General features: G+C 36.7%; 1 protein-coding gene and 1 pseudogene across 3 annotated transcripts in view; both read left to right on the forward strand.

Annotated features, from left to right (window-relative positions):
- The window catches only part of KCNQ5 (potassium voltage-gated channel subfamily Q member 5), a 553,626-nt gene that overhangs the window by 90,979 nt on the left and 445,576 nt on the right, over nucleotides 1-17,071 (forward strand). The gene's annotated exons all lie outside the window — the stretch shown is intronic.
- On the forward strand, nucleotides 15,230-15,754 carry LOC123942446 (annotated as a pseudogene).

The following is a 17,071-nucleotide window of genomic DNA, read 5'->3' on the forward strand; positions in this document are numbered from 1 at the left end:
TATAATTTTTTATATCCACCTTCCAAACCACTTGACCCCTGTCCTGGTTCATTGGATAACTCCCTTTTCCTGACAATTTCAATGCCTTCTAATGTCTTCTGGTGCCTCTAGTCTCCTGTTTGTCCAGTCAATATTACATATTCTGTATATTCCACACCTAAGTAAATGTGAATATTATTTAATAAATAAACATCAATTAAGTTTTTTTAAGTGTTATTCTAAGATCAAGGAATAGTCTAAGGCCAAATGGGGGTCTTTGTCTTACAAAAGGGTTTAAAGACTAGATATGCTCATGTCACTGTCCTTCTCAAAGATGTTCAAAGGCTTCCCATTTACAGTGAGTAAAACTTAATCCCTTAAATTATATTCTCAAACATCCTTCCTATGACCCTAAGCACAAACATTCTATGTACCTTCTGTGTTGTTTCCAGAAGGGGCATGCACTTCCATCCTGAGTTGTGTCTTTCTTCATCGCATCCCTCTAACTGGAATGAGTTCCTCTTTCCCTTTGCATATGTGATACTATCCTATGCATTCTTAGACTCCTAACTCAAATATCTACTTACCCGTGAGCCCTTGTCCACTACCACAGGAAGAATTAAATCTTTTCTGTTTGCTCACAACCTCATTTATTCCTCTATAAGTGCACTTACATCTGCTGTGGAGTAGGTTCTGAGCACCTTAAAGACATATATATGCTCCTGGTTAGTCCATTTTTTTGTTTGTTGAAGGCCTCTTATTACTAAGTCTTAATTTCTCTACCTATCTGAGATTTCGAGTTCATATCAAATAATGTATTTCTAAAGAGTTCCTAGATTACCTCAAGTATGTTCTAGAAAGTGCTAGCCACGATTGTGTAAGCACTACAGTGACTGCTGTGCTCAGTTTCTCTAAAGTTCTCAATCCTCGAGCTGTAACATGAGAAGCTTTTAATAGTCCATTTGGTAGGAAGACTTACACAATCTTTAGAGTTCAAAATCAAAATGGATCCTCCACTAACTGAACAGGACCCTTGTAGAATGTCCTGTGCAATCTAGTTGAATACTTTGCTTTCCTTTTTCTCTCTGACATAGCTCAGAAGCAGTTGCTTATGTACTTTATGCCTGATATTGTGTGGTTACATAAAATCTCCTTTTGTCATAAATATGATATGTTAACCTTGGGCATTATTTGGTAGCTACTGTGATTTCACTAATGACCATCAGATTCAGAGCTTAATTGTCCACTGATATATGTCAGAACGCCATATACTGGCTAATTTCCATCAGTTTCTAAATGATACTGCTAATGTCAAGGCAGTTCAAAAATAACAAAAACTTGATTTCCCCTTAATATCCTGAGAATCATATTCATGGGCACCAGGGAGTCTGGGCAATAAATCTGATGGATTTTTGCCATCATATTTAGAATAAACAAATTAGTGCTAGAAAGTTTTCTAACAGGAGATAATAAAGGAAATGGGCAAATACAAATAAATGTTACAAAGAGGAAAAATACAGTCTCTGTGAGCAGATTAATTGCTTTTGTAAATTAGATGGAACTTTTTAAGTGTAGGCAAAAGTTTTAAAATTATATAATTTAGCTAAATAACATAGTATTTGTTCCTATCATGAAATAGTTGTCTTTCTATTGGGTCCAAAATTGATGTTGAAATATGTTTTATGACAAAGAAGTGTTTGCCAAATTATTTACCAGTGAATATTTCTTTAATTGCACCGAGCTGAGTGAGAGTGTGATGCCTCCCTAACGTGGCCTATTTCAGGCATGTCACTGCAGGGTGGGTGTGAAGATTAACTCCCGTCTCTGGACCTACCAGTGAGATCATTAAAGAACGCACGTGGTGCTGGTAGCACACAAAGCGGCCAGTATCTGGCTGTGTTCACAATACAACCAGGTTCTCCGAACCTGTCCCAAATCCCCAGGTTAAATCCCTTGAGGCTCTGGTGTTCACCTTGCAGATTTTGGCTGTTAATCACAATTATAATCTTGTAAACTGCAGGCTTTCAATAAATGTTTGCCCTTTGATTATAACAAAGACTTTCTTGGTAGAAAGGTTCAGATAAGAACCTGAAGCATAGAATGAAATAGTTGATGAGCAGAAGCCTATTCTACATTTTACTGAGATCAACTCCTGCCCTCACATGGTAGTGAGCCTCTTTGGTACCTCACTAAAATGTAAAGAGGATAGACCCTCTTCCTAGTGGAGACCATGTACTGGCTCAATAGTATATGTAGTTGACTTTTCTGACCTTTTTAAATAAAAATTATGTACATTTGTACTCTCTTCAGCAGCATATATACTAAAATTAAAATGATACAGAAAAGTTAGCAAACAAAAGTTTGGTATGCAAATTTGTGAAGCATTCCATAGTTTTATAGGAAATACAGTTAATAATATGTAACAACTTTGCGTGGTGACAGATGGCAGTTAGTTTATCTTGGTGATCATTTCGTAATGCATAGAAATCTTGAGTCACTATGTTGTACACCTGAAACAAGTACTATATCTTATGTCAACTAGACTTCAATTTAAAAAAGAGATCTAATGAACAATAGATGTTCAAGATTTCTTTTCCTTCAGATTTTGTTAATCAGATTTTGTGAAGTTGAACCAAATAATTTCAGAGTACAGTACCTAACTTATTCCTCTCAAATAATCCACATAAGATAGAGTATTGCTAAATAAATTGTTTTTAGATCAAAAAGTATATATTTAAGATGTATAACATGATGTTTTGATATACATATATACATAGTGAAATGAATACTATAATTAACATATCCATCTCCTCATATAGTTACCTTTTCTCTGTGTGTGTGTGTGTGTGTGTGTGTGTGTGTGTGTGTAGTGAGAGCACCTAAGATTTACTCTCAACAAAATTTTAGAACACAATGGTGTGTTGTTAATTATAGGCACCAAACTGTACATTAGATCTCCAGTATTTATTTATCCTACAGAACTGCTTACTTTGAAATACGGACATATCCAAATTTAAAAAGGGGAAATCAATTATACGATGACATTTAAAAAATATTTAAAGTAACATGTCGAAATTTTTCAAGTCTTGAGAAATCTTTTATCTAAAAATAATTTTCCTCTATAGCACGTATCAAAATTTAAAAGTTCATGATTGATGCTTTTGGAATAATTACTTTTATATTATTACATGTAAAATCATGAAAATATATTTGAGATCGTAATTGAGTACCTATTTTACATCATTAAGAATGTTAATGTTAATACAGCGAGAACATTTGTCTTAAAGCATTAGAGTCCGCATCCAGAAACATTACACGTATCATAGAAAAAATAATGCAGTGGATTTTATGTTCTTTTTTAAGTTTTGAAAAATAGATAATTTTCACACAGAAAGCATGTCATATGATTTATAACACATTAAAAGATAGCTTATAAATTCATTTTAATCTTCTCACATAATAGTGCTCAAATTTAAAACTTTTGCTGTCTTCAACTTTCCATGTCTTTTCTGATCTTTTATTTAATGCAAACATTTTTATAACATATGTACACATATTTAAAGAAAGTACTTTGGGGCTCTTGGGTGGCTCAGTCAGTTAAGCATCTGCCTTTGGCTAAAGTCATGATCTCAGAGTTTTGGGGTTGAGCCCCGCATCAGGTTCCCTGCTCAGTGGAGAGCCTGCTTCCCCCTTTCCCTCTGCTGGTCACTCTGCCTACTTCTGCTCTCTCTCTATCTGTCAAATAAATAAATAAATAAATAAAAATCTTTTAAAAAATAAGATAAAGTACATTAGCATATTTATAATAACTTATAATAATAATTTTATGAATGTCACCTAATAAATGAAACCTCTGTTCTAAAGAACTCTTAAATGATATTTAAATATCAAGAAGTTTATTATTGGGGGTTTGCATAAGCAAATAGATAACAAACTACATATGTTTATTTGTAAGAAATACCTAAAAATTAAAGGAAGTGATATAAAGAGTTGGTTGTTGGGGGGGAGGGGGAGTCTAAGTTGAATTTAAAGAACTAGATCAGATTGAATATGGGTTAATTAGGGTTAATTCTTCCTTTCCTATAGACTGTCTGGGGGACATAGTTCCTATTATATTTTAAATTCTCATACATTTTATTGGCTTGCAGATTGTTTGGACTGTTATTAAAATAATGTTTCACTTCTAAACATGTGATTTTGAAAGGTTTGCAGCAATGTACTATGTCTGATTTCTTTAGAGAAATAATAATAATAGTAAGGTGAAGTAATAAAATTATTCTTTTAGGACTGTATCTTTAAGGATAAGATATTGAGATTCAAAAATACATACATTTCAATAACACCGTTGGATTTGATCTTAACAATTGCTACCATAATATTTTCTAGTTACTCAAAAGATATTGTTGTTATTTAAAATTAGTTTAGAGCTCTTCTTTTGGAGTTGCCTTTATAACCAAGTTATGAACCACATAAAATTTTTTCTTTTTTTTTTTAAGATTTTTATTAATTTATTTGATAGAGAGAGCACAAGCAGGCAGAGCAGCAGACAGAGGGACAGCCAGAGGGAGAGGAGAAGCAGACTCTTTTGCCGATGCGGGGCTCAATTTCAGGACCCTGGGATCATGACCCGAGCCAAAGGCAGATGATCAACCAACTGAGCCACTCAGGCGCCCCTCACATTAAAAAAAAAAAAAATCTAATATGTTACAGTTGCATCTTGTTCTTAACCTAAATGCCATCGCCCACCTTGATTATTTATATTGTTTATCATAAGGGACTCCAAATATCATTTTACGGCCTCCCAAAATAAAATTCATTCTTCAAATATATTTAAAAGGGTGGGGCACAGTTCCAAAGGTAATTAAAAAGTAGTTTTGAAATACTTAAGCAGTCTCATAAGACTGCTTATGAGAATAAATGTGTAACTTCACAGAGTAACTGTTTTTTTTTTTTCCATTTTATTTATTTTTTTTAGCGTAACAGTATTCATTGTTTTTGCACAAAGAGTAACTGTTTTGTAAAGGAAATCGATTGTTTGGGTGTATAAGGTACGGTATGTTTGTGCAGCCATGTTTTTATTCTTTTGTTTACTTATGAATGTACTACCATAATAGTATGAAAAACTATTCTTAGCATCAAGGAGACATTTAAAATGTTTCCCTTTGTGGTAGTTGGTTTTTTTTTGTTTTTTGGTTTGTTTTTGTTTTTGTTTTTTTGTTTTTTGTTTTTTGTTTTTGCTTAGTTGAATATTTATTTGGCTTTTCAGCAGCAGGTAAAACCTACTTTAGAGGCCTCTCTCTGGTCTTTAATTGTTAATCCCAGTAGAAGCTTTACTCTTTGCAAATCAGTTCTGGACACCACATTCTGTAAACTCTGGATCTATAGCCAAAGATTAAATTGATTTTCACATTTTTATGACACACATAAGACCACATCTGTTTGGTTTGCTGGTGTATGGCTGTCATAATATCCAGTATATAATAGGAGTTCAGTTACTGCCTGCTGAGGGGATGTCAGATATCAGACACACACCTTGTCATTTTTACGCCTTCTAAAAATGTTATTTGAAAGACATACTCAACTTTGGTGAGACAAGAGAAAAGCATATATTAACAAAAGCAATCTTTAGAGAAGGGGTTGCAGGGATGCTTGTTCATAGAACCTGTGAACCTCTTGTTCTACTTTAGCCACTGTTTCCCCAGGGCCATCTCAAAGCAGCAATTTAAATTCATTTTTGCAATTTTATCAACACTGTTTATTAAACACCTACTAGAAGCAGAAGAGTCATCTAGGGACTGGGAAAATAGCTATAAACAAAATAGAGGTCCCATGGAGTTTGCATTTTAATGGGGGCGAATGATGATTCTTGAAGATACTATAATGTATTTGTGAGCATTGTTTCTGATTATTGATAAAATGTGAGTAATGATCCCAGTGTACTGAGGTCTCGCTGGTATAATTTGGTGAGCTCCATAAACTGTATCACAAAAAAGAGTGCTGCTTACGCAGTTTGGGCAAATATAGACAATCTGGATGACTAAACACCTATGTTGTTTCACCAGTGCTGTAATGGTTTGCTTAAGATGAATGGTTGACCACCTTGAACTTCCCAGGAATTACCAAATAATATCTTCATTGGGAAATCATTCTTGGATGACATATGCTTTTAGAAAATAACACATGTGAAGTATTAGTATAGGAACACTTATTTTGGTATAATCTTTGATAAAGACTACAGGCCTTGGGCTTTTTATCTTAGCCTTGGCCACATATTGAAAGACTGATGGACACAGCATCACCTGAGTCCTTAACTTAGAATCCATCTCCATGAGGCTCCCTCTAGATATTTTAATGTGCATTTAAACCACAGAAATAAAAACTGGGTGAATACTTGTATTCATGCACTCATGAATGAGTTTCTCTAAAAACATAAAAAATATGCCTAGTACTAAGAAGGTATTTGAAAAAAAATTTGAAGACCTTTTGTTTGGTACATATTCACTTAGCTCTTACAGTACAGTAGTACCAACAGTAGGTAGAATCCTGCCTTGGAGTTGCTCCTAGCATGACCTCGCAAGACTCTGTCTCTTATATCACACTGCCAATCACTACCCATAAATCTCAAGAGGGCAAAGACTGTGTTTTATGTGTATACCTCTTCCAGTCCCTACAGCCACCCCAAAACATACATGATGCGTCATGCTTAGAGTACCTGTATGTTTTTACTAATTGGCTTTGGTTAGGATCCGTGAAGAGCCCGCTTCCTTGCTTTATATTGCTAAAATTTTCCCTTGAGAAGCATCCCCAAGAAACTGAGGTTGCCCTGGCAGCCAGCATTTGCTTTTTTTCTAAATTCCTTTTGATAGCCATGATCTTATAAAAGAGCTCCTATGAACTGATCTCTAAGAGACTTTGAATACTTATGTTGTGAACGTGGGCCTCATCCTTTGCTGGTCTGCCTACTCTGCTTGCCACTTTTCTATCAGCAGTTGGTGGCATTCAGCAGCAGCTGCCTTATCTTTATCTTGCTTTTCACTTGAAGATTTGGGAGCTAAGCCAGGTCTTGAGATTTTTCCCTTCTGCTCCTTCTTGTGGTCTTATTTGAAATCCTTTCACATATTTGAGGGGTACACAGACAAGGATGAACCAAAAAAAAAAAAAAAATGACAGTTTCTCCCACTCCCCAGTATAAGTCCCATTTTAGGTCTGCATTTGTAATTGCTAGTATTTCATCAGTTGTTCTTTTTGTATTGAAATGTAAAAATATTCTAGCTTTGTTTTCTAAAAATAGCTTCTAAGAAGTAGTTGAAACATGGATGTAAAATACAGTCAGTTGGAAAAAAAGATACTTGTGGGTTCGGGGGGAAGGGTATTTATTCATTCATTCATTCATTCATTCATTCATTCAAAAACTGTTGAACATCTATTGTTTTTTTTTTGGATCTGTGAGGCATGCAAAGATGAACAAAACATAATTCCACTCCCTTAAAACGTGCAATCTAGGTGGAAAATTGGAATTTTGCCCTATACCAGCAGGTATCTGAACTCCACTCAGATTTTTAGACCCCTACCATGCTAGGTTTCTGGAAAAGTGTTATTCTTTCTTCCCTTGGAGAAGTATTTTGAAAGACTAATATGGTCTCGCTTCCCCAAAGATGAAGGACATTGAAATGGAAGACAGAGGCAGAGATTTCTCTAGACATGAGGCATCCTGGCCGTTCCAGTCTATTTGCTGCTTCCAAAAATAACCCTGCTTGGAAACCCCTCCTCTTTTAGGTTCCTCTGTGTATGACCCAAACTTCTTAGGTCATGAAAAACAAAAGAATAAAAAATTTTATGTGACTGAAGACCGGTTTTATACCAGCACCATTTCACTCAATTCTCACCCCAATGAGATGAGGCAGATATTTTACTGGTGAAAAATCTGGGTGCTGAACGCCCAAGCCAAGTCAGGATTCAAAACCAAGTCTGTGCGACTTCAAAGGCAGACACACTTAAAATGTTACAACTTTGTGGCATCCTGCTTAGGTCCTTCTCTGAAGATGGTGTCTTTTCTTGCCAGTGATGGCCCTCTGGGCCTTTTCTAGATAGTTCTCATAGGTTCCTCTCTTATCTGGGTTATTCCCTTGCTTCCTTGAACAATTCCTTAGAGATTGGACAGCACAGTGTTACTGTGGCAGCATCATCTCCAGAGCCCTCTAGTGCTGCCAGCTGTTCCCTAGGCCTCTCCCAAGAGACTTCCTCAGGCACAGACCCCCTCAACTTGGACCCTCCTGGCTTTAGGGCATACAGCCAGAATCTATCACCCTTGTCCCAGACCACTGAAGGATGTGGCAAGAATCTCATAGTCCTCATAATTCCCATCCTTCCTGTGCCTGGTATAGAACTAAATCTGGTGGTGACTCAGTCAGTGTTGAGTCAATGGTAGAGACATGATCCAAAGACATCTATTGTCTAGCACCGAAGGCGGTGCTCACAATCATTCTGCCATTCAGCCTCTAGAGTGTCCTTTGTCCCATATGAAGAAGCTTTAGAACCTGTGCTTTTGAGTCATTGTGTCAGCTTTTTATAGATTTACTATCTTCTCTGTTGATTTCTACTGCTATCCAAGAGAGTGCACAGCTCACTTAACCTTCTGCTAAGTTTTTTGCTTTTAATCTGTCATGGAATGGACACTCTTTCACATTTTATCTAAAATGAGAAATGACAAGACGCCTAGGGAAGGACTCCTGTGCATTCACCTAAGTTTCTGAATCTATCAAATTAATTGTTGCCTCTTCTGAGAAATTTTTTTGCTTCCTCCTTGACATAGCTATGTCATGTTATTTGTGTTGCTGTATCCTTGGAGTAAGTATTAAAGGATATTTTCTTTTCCTTTTGTTCCTACAGAATATAGGCAAGGTATGAGCATGTAATTTTTTTCGATTTCTTTCTTACTTAGCCATTTTTCAGCCAAAGAGGTTTCTGCTAATACACAGAAATCCTTTTTCAAGGAAAGCATGATCAAATCAGTGTGGAGTGATATGTGATGTTTGATGTGATTCATTAATTGCTATAATCATAGAACTCCTGGAAGTGTAAAACAGTGAGACTGTTAGAGATTATTTTGTCTGGTCATTTTATTTTCAGATCAGGAAACTGTAGTAGACTGTGAAAATGAAGGGCTATGTTCAAGGTCCCAGAAATAGTGGGCCTAGAGCCAGGTTAAAACCCCAACCTCTAGTTCTTAGTTCATTGCTTCTCCCTCTCTCTACTCCTATTTCTTCTCCCTAGAATCGGGTGTATCTACTAAATGATTGTAGATTTTATATTTACCTTTAGGAGTATGGTAGTTACTATCCTATGGGTTAGCATCTTGCCGAGAATAAAGCAGCAAAGTAGGAAATGTATAAATTTAGAAACCAGATAGACAATGACCAAATACCAGTTCTGTCATTTTGTGGCTGTGATATTGGACAAGCTACTTAATCCCTCTAAATGTTAGTTTTCTCATCTGCAAAATGGAGATTATACTAATAACCATGGAGTGAGAGTTAAGTGAATTGATTACTATATGGTGCTGAGAACAGTGCTGGACCCATAGTAGGTGTCCAGTAAGAAATGTACAACAATTATCCGATGACTTCTTCTCCTTTATCTAAAAAAATTACCTTTTTTCCCTTTTATGCTTAAAATAATCACTTTCTGTTATATGGCTATTATTTTAGGTTTTTGATAAGTCCTACAAATGAGTAAGTTTATAAACAGGTTTAAAGTGTACATTTGATTTTCATGGTTTTTTAATGCAGATCTGAGTCTCTGCTGGGAGTTGCAAAGAAGTGAGTATATTTACAAAGGCATTTAAGTGTCGCAGACCAACATTTCTCAAAGCCTGATCTTAGATCACTTGCATAAGAACCACTCGAGGGGGTGGGCTTAAAAAAGGGAAGACTCCCAGGCTCTACAATAGACTGATGAATGCCAGTCTCTAATGATGAAACGGCCCAGGAATCTCTATTTTAGGACAAACTCAAGGTATGATTTTCATACATTCTAATTGTTGAGAACCACTACTGTGGATGGATCATGTTTTTTTTAGATTATTTATTTGAGAGAGTGTGTGCGTGTGCGTGTGTGCACGTGCACACATGTGTGCACACGCACACACGTGAGTAGGGAGAGGAAAAGATTCCCAAGCAAACTCTACCCTAGGCACAGAACCCATTTGGGGCTTGATCCCACTACCCCAAGATCATAACCTAAGCTGAAACCGGGTGATGTTCCAACACCCAACCGAGCCACCCAGGTGTCCCTAGATGAATTATTTTAAATGCCAGATTACTCAGCTTAAAATATTATTTTCATTATTCTATGTCCTTGTTTAAATAATCTTTAGTACTTGCTAATCTCCAGTTTGGCAAGAAGGGTCATTCACTGTCAGGTTTTGTGAACTTGCCTATTTAGTCTTGTGACAGGCTGGAAAGTGTCCTCCAAATGATGTACATGTGCTAATATCCAGAATCTGGAAATAGGGTTCCTTAGTCTGTGGCAAAGGAATTTTGTAGATGTGCTTAAATTAAGGTTGTGTGATGGACATTACCCTGGCTATTGAGGTGAGCCCATGTAATCCTGATGGTTTGTATAAGAAAAGCAGGAGGATCAGATAGTATGTAAACATAGAAGCAGGAGACTGGAGTGATGGCAGGAAGTGGTCCTGAGCCGAAGAAGGCGTGTAACTTCTAGTAGCTGAGAGGGGAAAGGAAAAAAAAATCCCATCCCCCAGTCTCCAGAAGGAACCAGTCCTGCTGACACCTTGACTTTAGCCCAGTGAGAGTGATTTTGGAATTCCAATCTCTAGAACCATAAGATACTAGATTTGTGCTGTTTTAATCCAACATACTTAATGATAATTTGTTGTAGCAGCAACAGAAAACTAGTACCTTGGTTTTTCTCCAACCACCCATTTTTTTCTGGTCCTGAGCTCCTCTCTCACTGGTTCTTGCATGCTCCCTGAACCTGGTCTTATGCTTTCTTATCTCTGGGCTGTGCTCGGTTTCTACCTACCAGACACTCTTTTTGTTGTTGTTCTCCTCCTGTCTGTCAGGAGGGAGTGATTTCCCCTTCTCTGATGTTCTAAGGCAACCAGGACCTGTGCAATGTACTGTACATCCAGTGATGAAAATCCCCATCTAGGAATGGGTAAGCAGAAAATCTCTCAAATCAGAACTCCTAAATTTAGATCCTGATTCTACCACAACAGCCTTAGAGAAGTTTCTTAAATCCCCCTAGTCTCAGTGTCTTCGTTTCTGTCATCCTCCTAAACTCATGAAGTCTAGAGATGCTTCACATGGAAGTGAATTGGCATGGTGGCTCATTCAAAGTAAGGACTGGATATATGTTGGTGATTATATGAATTGTCGTTCAGCATATCTCTGATTATTATCTTTTTTTTTTAAAAGATGTTATTTATTTATTTGAGAGAGAGAAAGAGAATGAGTAGAGGGGAGGAGCAGAAGGAGAGAAAGAGAGGCAGACTCCCTGCTGTGGAGGGAACCTGATGCGGGGCTCGATCCCAGGACCCTGAGCTCATGACCTGAGCTGAAGGCAGATGCTTAACCAACTGAGTCACCCAGGCCCCCCTGATTATTCTCTTGCAGAGCTCTTCAACCGTATTGCTTACATTTGTGTTTTTGTTTCCCTGTCTGTTAAACTCCATGAATGTAAGCATAATAATTATAACAACAAATAACAATAATAATACTGGTGAAGTGATATAATGAAATGAGCACGATTTTGGAAGACATTGTTTCAGTTTTAGCTTCACAATTTACTGGCTGTCTTAATAGAAAAGAAATTGAGTTTTCTTCATCTGTAGAATGTGAATAATAATAGTCTTTACCTCTTAGAACTGATTTCAGGATTAAGTAGAATGACCAATTTAAATCTTAGCACCCAGAACATGATGAGAGTTGAGTACATGTTAACCATTGTTAATGGCAATCAGGGTTTAATTTTCTTTTTACTTGTCTTTATTCTGTAATTAATCTTGATGTTCCTATTACTTTACATATGACCAAAATATGAGAAATGAGGGGAAGAAAATTTGGTATATGTCTAATATATTATGCTTTGCTATCAGATGTGTTACAGACCATCAGTCCCACAGGCCTTTAGGGCTTACTGTTGGATTAATGCTCAAACTACAAAAATATGTAGGACACACATAAAACTTGGCTGCTTTCCTCTCTGCTTCCTTCTTTTCCCTTTCTTCCTTCCTTCCTCTCTTTCATCCAGGTGATTGGATGAATAGTTTGGTATTTTAAATACTTTGAATACATTAGATTTTGGAACAGTTTTTGCAAAAAAAAAAAAAATGTGTGATTCAATACATTGCCATTCATCATTACCTTCCCTTTACAACCCTTCATGCTATTTTAGTGCAGACGAGAGCTCTCCTATCCCAGCTAATTTGAATTCATTTTTCAAATGAGAGTTCATAAGTGACTATGCTAAAATTAAGGTCTATTACATTTTCTGCACTTCCTTTGTCTGCTAATGTTATAATATGATTTTTAAGTAATTGGGTTTCTTTTGACATGATTTCTTATTTAGAAACTCTGGCTTATTTGCTTATTTGTCTTTTATCTATACATGTTTATGTATTTTATATAGATATTTTCTTCCTGGTTGCCATCTAATTATTTTAGAGAGACTTGGAATTACTTGTTTTTATTTAAGCCATATAAAATACCTGTATGTCCCTAAAACAATATGAATCCAAGAATGCTAGGAAAATTGGTAGTAAATGTTTTTGTCATTAAAAGCAAGATGGGAGGGGCACCTGGGTGGCTCAGTCGGTTAAGCGTCTGCCTTCAGCTCTGGTCAGGATCCCACGGTCCTGGGATTGATCCCCGCATTGGGCTCCCTGCTCGTTGGGGAGCCTGCTTCTCCCTCTCCCTCTGCTGCTCTGCCTGCTTGTGCTCTCTCACTCTGTCAAATAAATAAATAAAATCTTTAAAAAAAAGAAAAGCAAGCAAGAAGGGAAAATGAAACTAATTCATATACAGAAAAAATAAGTTTATTTAAATGTACTGAATAGATGGTTTAGACCTCATACTTTGTCATTTATTATCTTTAAAACAAGGAAAGATTACCTCCTCTTCTTACTCCTTTTGCCACTTTTATTCAAAAACTTAATTTTGTAATTTAGGGGATCAGATTTAAAAGGCAACTGGGAATTTCCCTCATGACCTGTGGGATAGTCTAGTCTTTGTGTATTCTTCCTGCACTTCCTAGACTACACAACATCAGAGTGGTTACAGGCTCTCCCTGGAAACCTTTCTTAGTGACCCAGTGCCTTGGAAAATTGTTCATTTTGCCCTAAGGAGACATTCTGACTCTAGGCTTATACACACACACACACACACACCACACACACACATAGACACACACACACACACCCAAGTTAATTTAAAATGAGAAATGGAGACTTCATCTGACAAAACAGAAAATGTTTGCCCTGTTGAGAGATTTATGGCCCCATGTTCCCCTTGGCCATGGTGCTTGAGTGCCATCACTGAGAAGTGAGAGGCAGTGCTGAATGAAAACCATACTACTTTACAGACTTGGTGAGAGTAATTTTACTCATGAATAAGCAACAGCTCATGCTTGTGCAAAATGTCCATCTGTGCCCTCTCACTGTGGCTCTCTCTCATTAAAAAGAGGCATTGGAAACCAAATAGAAAATATAGTGTTTAATTTACCATAGACTTCAGAGCAGAAATACGAGTTTTGTTTTACTTTATAACATGATTGTATTTAACAAATTTAAACAATTCAATATAATCCTAATGTGTTAATTCATCCATTATGAAGTTAACAACTTATCTTAAAGAATATGTTAAAATTGGTTTCTTAAATACTAAAATAAGGATGAATTTTTACTTTAAAAATTTCCCTACTTCTCCCCTAGACATAATTTTTTTTTTTTTTTTAAAAAGTCATCTAACAGAGGGGTACCTGAGTGGCACAGGTTTGGTTTCTGCTTAGATCTTGATCTTGGGGTCATGGGATAGAGCCCCACATCCAGCTCCATGCTCAACTCAGTGTGCTTGGGATTCTCTTCCTCCTTCTCCCTCTGTTCCTACCCCTCCCCCTGCATGTTCTCTCTCTCAAATAAATAAATAAATAAATAAATAAATAAATATTTTTAAAAATTATCCAACAGAGGAACCATGATATCTTCTCAAATGGTCTTTTTAATATAATATCAAATTATATTATAATCTAGTTGGTGACAAAATAACACTGAGTTATAGTCAACTCAATATATAAGTATATATTCCAAAAATATATAAATTCAATATATTTAATGAAGTTCAGATAGCAGCCATTTTTTCTATGTTTCCCAAAACTGAATCAAGCATACTGATTGCTGGTTTGGGGGGTGCAGATTTCACTGATTAATTTAAAAGTAGTATATATGGTGGGCTTTACTTTTCTTTAATAAGTGTGGAAGGAAAATTAATTTCTATAAGAATCATTTTTAATTACCAAAGATAGTATAACCTATTTATCTTTATTCTTAGCAGGAAGCCCATTTATATTAGTATATTTGAATTTTACAGTGAAAAATAATTCATAAAATCAGATATAATTTATCAGATATTTTATTATGTAACAAAAATGAATACATCATTGTCACCCCTAAGTGCAGTTTCCAAAAATGCCCTATTTCCAAAGTAATTTGTATGCAGAATGCATAGATCAATTGTATATAAAAGGTTTCATCTCACATAATCTAAAAAAAAATAAGAAATTTGATAAATCATTTTTTAAAGATTTTATTTATTTATTTGACAGACAGAGATCACAGGTAGGCAGAGAGGCAGCCAGAGAGAGAGAAAGGGAAGCAGGCTTCCCGCTGAGCAGAGAGCCAGACGTGGGGCTCTATCCCAGGACCCTGGGATCATGACCTGAGCCGAAAGCAGAGGCTTTAACCCACTGAGCCACGCAGGTGCCCCGATAAATAATTTTTTAAACTTAATAAATAATTGTTTAAACTTAATAAATCTGGTTTTCCATATTGTCACTTTTCTCACAACAAATTACTTGTTTTCATAAATTTCATTTAAAAATAAACAGGACATCTTTTAAAATTCTTGTCAAAAGGTGACTGGCCAATGCAGGGGTTGCAAATAAGAGGAGGTGACAGGGTGACTAGAAAGCAATGTGGTGGGCAGCAGCTGAGCAGCAGTGATCCTGAGCCAGCATGACTGTCCTCTCAAAGGAACGTGGTTTTGTAGTTCTGACCTGTGCTGCCAGCTTCATAATGGTAGCTCATCTAGCCATCAGCATTTCCAAGGCCCGAAAGAAGTACCAAGTGAAGTATCCTACCATGTACAGCATGGACCCGAAAACCGGCACCTTTTCAACCACGTTCAGTGCATCCACCAGAACACTTCAAAAGTGTAACCACCTTATTTTTCCTAGCCGTTGGAGGTGTTTACCACCCAGGTATAATTTCTGGCCTAGCCTTGGCCTGGATTATTGGACGAGTTCTTTATGCTTATGGCTGTTACACAAGAGAGCCCAGCAAGCGGTGTCGGGGAGCCCTGGGCTCCATAGCCTTCACTGGCCTGATGGGCACAATGGTGTGCTCTGCCTTCCAGCATCTTGGTTGGGTTAAAACTGGCTTGGGCGGTGGGTCCAAATGCTGCCATTGAAGAATTATAATGTTTTTAGAAACTCATTCATTTTGAATGACTTACTCTGATTTTCAGTTACATTTTTCTTTTCTAAACATAGTACAAGCTTATGGCATTAGTCTCGTACCTTAAAAAAAAAAGAAGCAATAGAGAATAGATTATGAAATGTTATTTTATACACACACACACACTCTCTCTCTCTACTTCTCTTTGAGTTTAATTCTGTTCTGTGATTTAAGGGGGAAAAAACCAGGGAGGAATAAAATTAAGAGAATGTTATAGACTATGTTATCCTGAAATATGTATGTTTAAATCCTAACCCCCAATGTGGTAATATTAGGATGTGGGGCCTTTGGGAGGTAATCAGGTTATATAGGTGGAACACTCATGAATGGAATCAAGTGCACTTATGAGAAGAGACATGAGAGTTCCCTCTGCTCTTCACCATATCAGGATAAAATGAGAAGATGGCCATCTGTGAACCGGGCCCTCTGAATGTCCCAAAACCTTGATCTTGGATTTCCAGCCTCCCAAACTATGAGAAATAAATGTCTGTTATATAAGCGACCCAGTCTATGATAATTTGTTATAGCAGCCCTAGCCAAGATAGAGATAGGATATAAAAAGAGAGGTCATGATCCTCAGGGTCCTGGGACTGAGCTCCCTGCTTGGTGGGGAGTCTGCTTCTTCCTCTCCCTCTGACCCTCCCCACTGCTCATGCTTGCTCTCTCTGTATCTCTCAAATAAAATATTTTTTAAAAATAGTAAAGACAGAATGAAGGCCTTAAGTTCTATGGCATGTTGATTAAGGGTAAGCTATTCATATCACACCCATGGCCTGCAGGAAAAGTAGTTTCTTTTCAAAATACTCATCAGCTGGTTAGCTACTATAACAATTCAGTCCTTACACATGGAAAAGCTTTCTTGAAATGCGGCGGATGTAAACATCAGTGTTTAGCTGTGATGGTTCATGTTCTGTATGTAGCACAGTGAGGTCTCATTATGACCTACCATGGGGGAAAAGGAAGGATGAGCCATGAGTTGTTCTGAGCAGTAACATCTCACATAGAGTCACTTTTAGCTCATGAATTGGAGATTTCTACTTTTTATCTTGACCAAGATTTATAGGGAAATAATAAGTGCAGGAAATGTCAAGCCCATCTCTGAGGTAATAATTTCGAGTTTTTGTTCAAGATTTTCATTTCATAGTTTTAAAACATTGTTCTTAATATTAAATAAAATATTTTCACATGTAAAGTTAATGATAGCATTTATGTACTTAGGGCCCCCTCCCTCTCAGAGAATATCCCTGTCATTTTCTGTGAAGCAGTCATTTGGTTTCACAGTTTTTCTGGATCTTTTTGAACATTTGTAGACATGTACTGAGTAGCAATAACTTCCCAACA

The sequence above is a fragment of the Meles meles genome, chromosome 5, assembly GCF_922984935.1.
Source record: "Meles meles chromosome 5, mMelMel3.1 paternal haplotype, whole genome shotgun sequence".
NCBI classification, from domain to species: Eukaryota; Metazoa; Chordata; class Mammalia; order Carnivora; family Mustelidae; genus Meles; species Meles meles.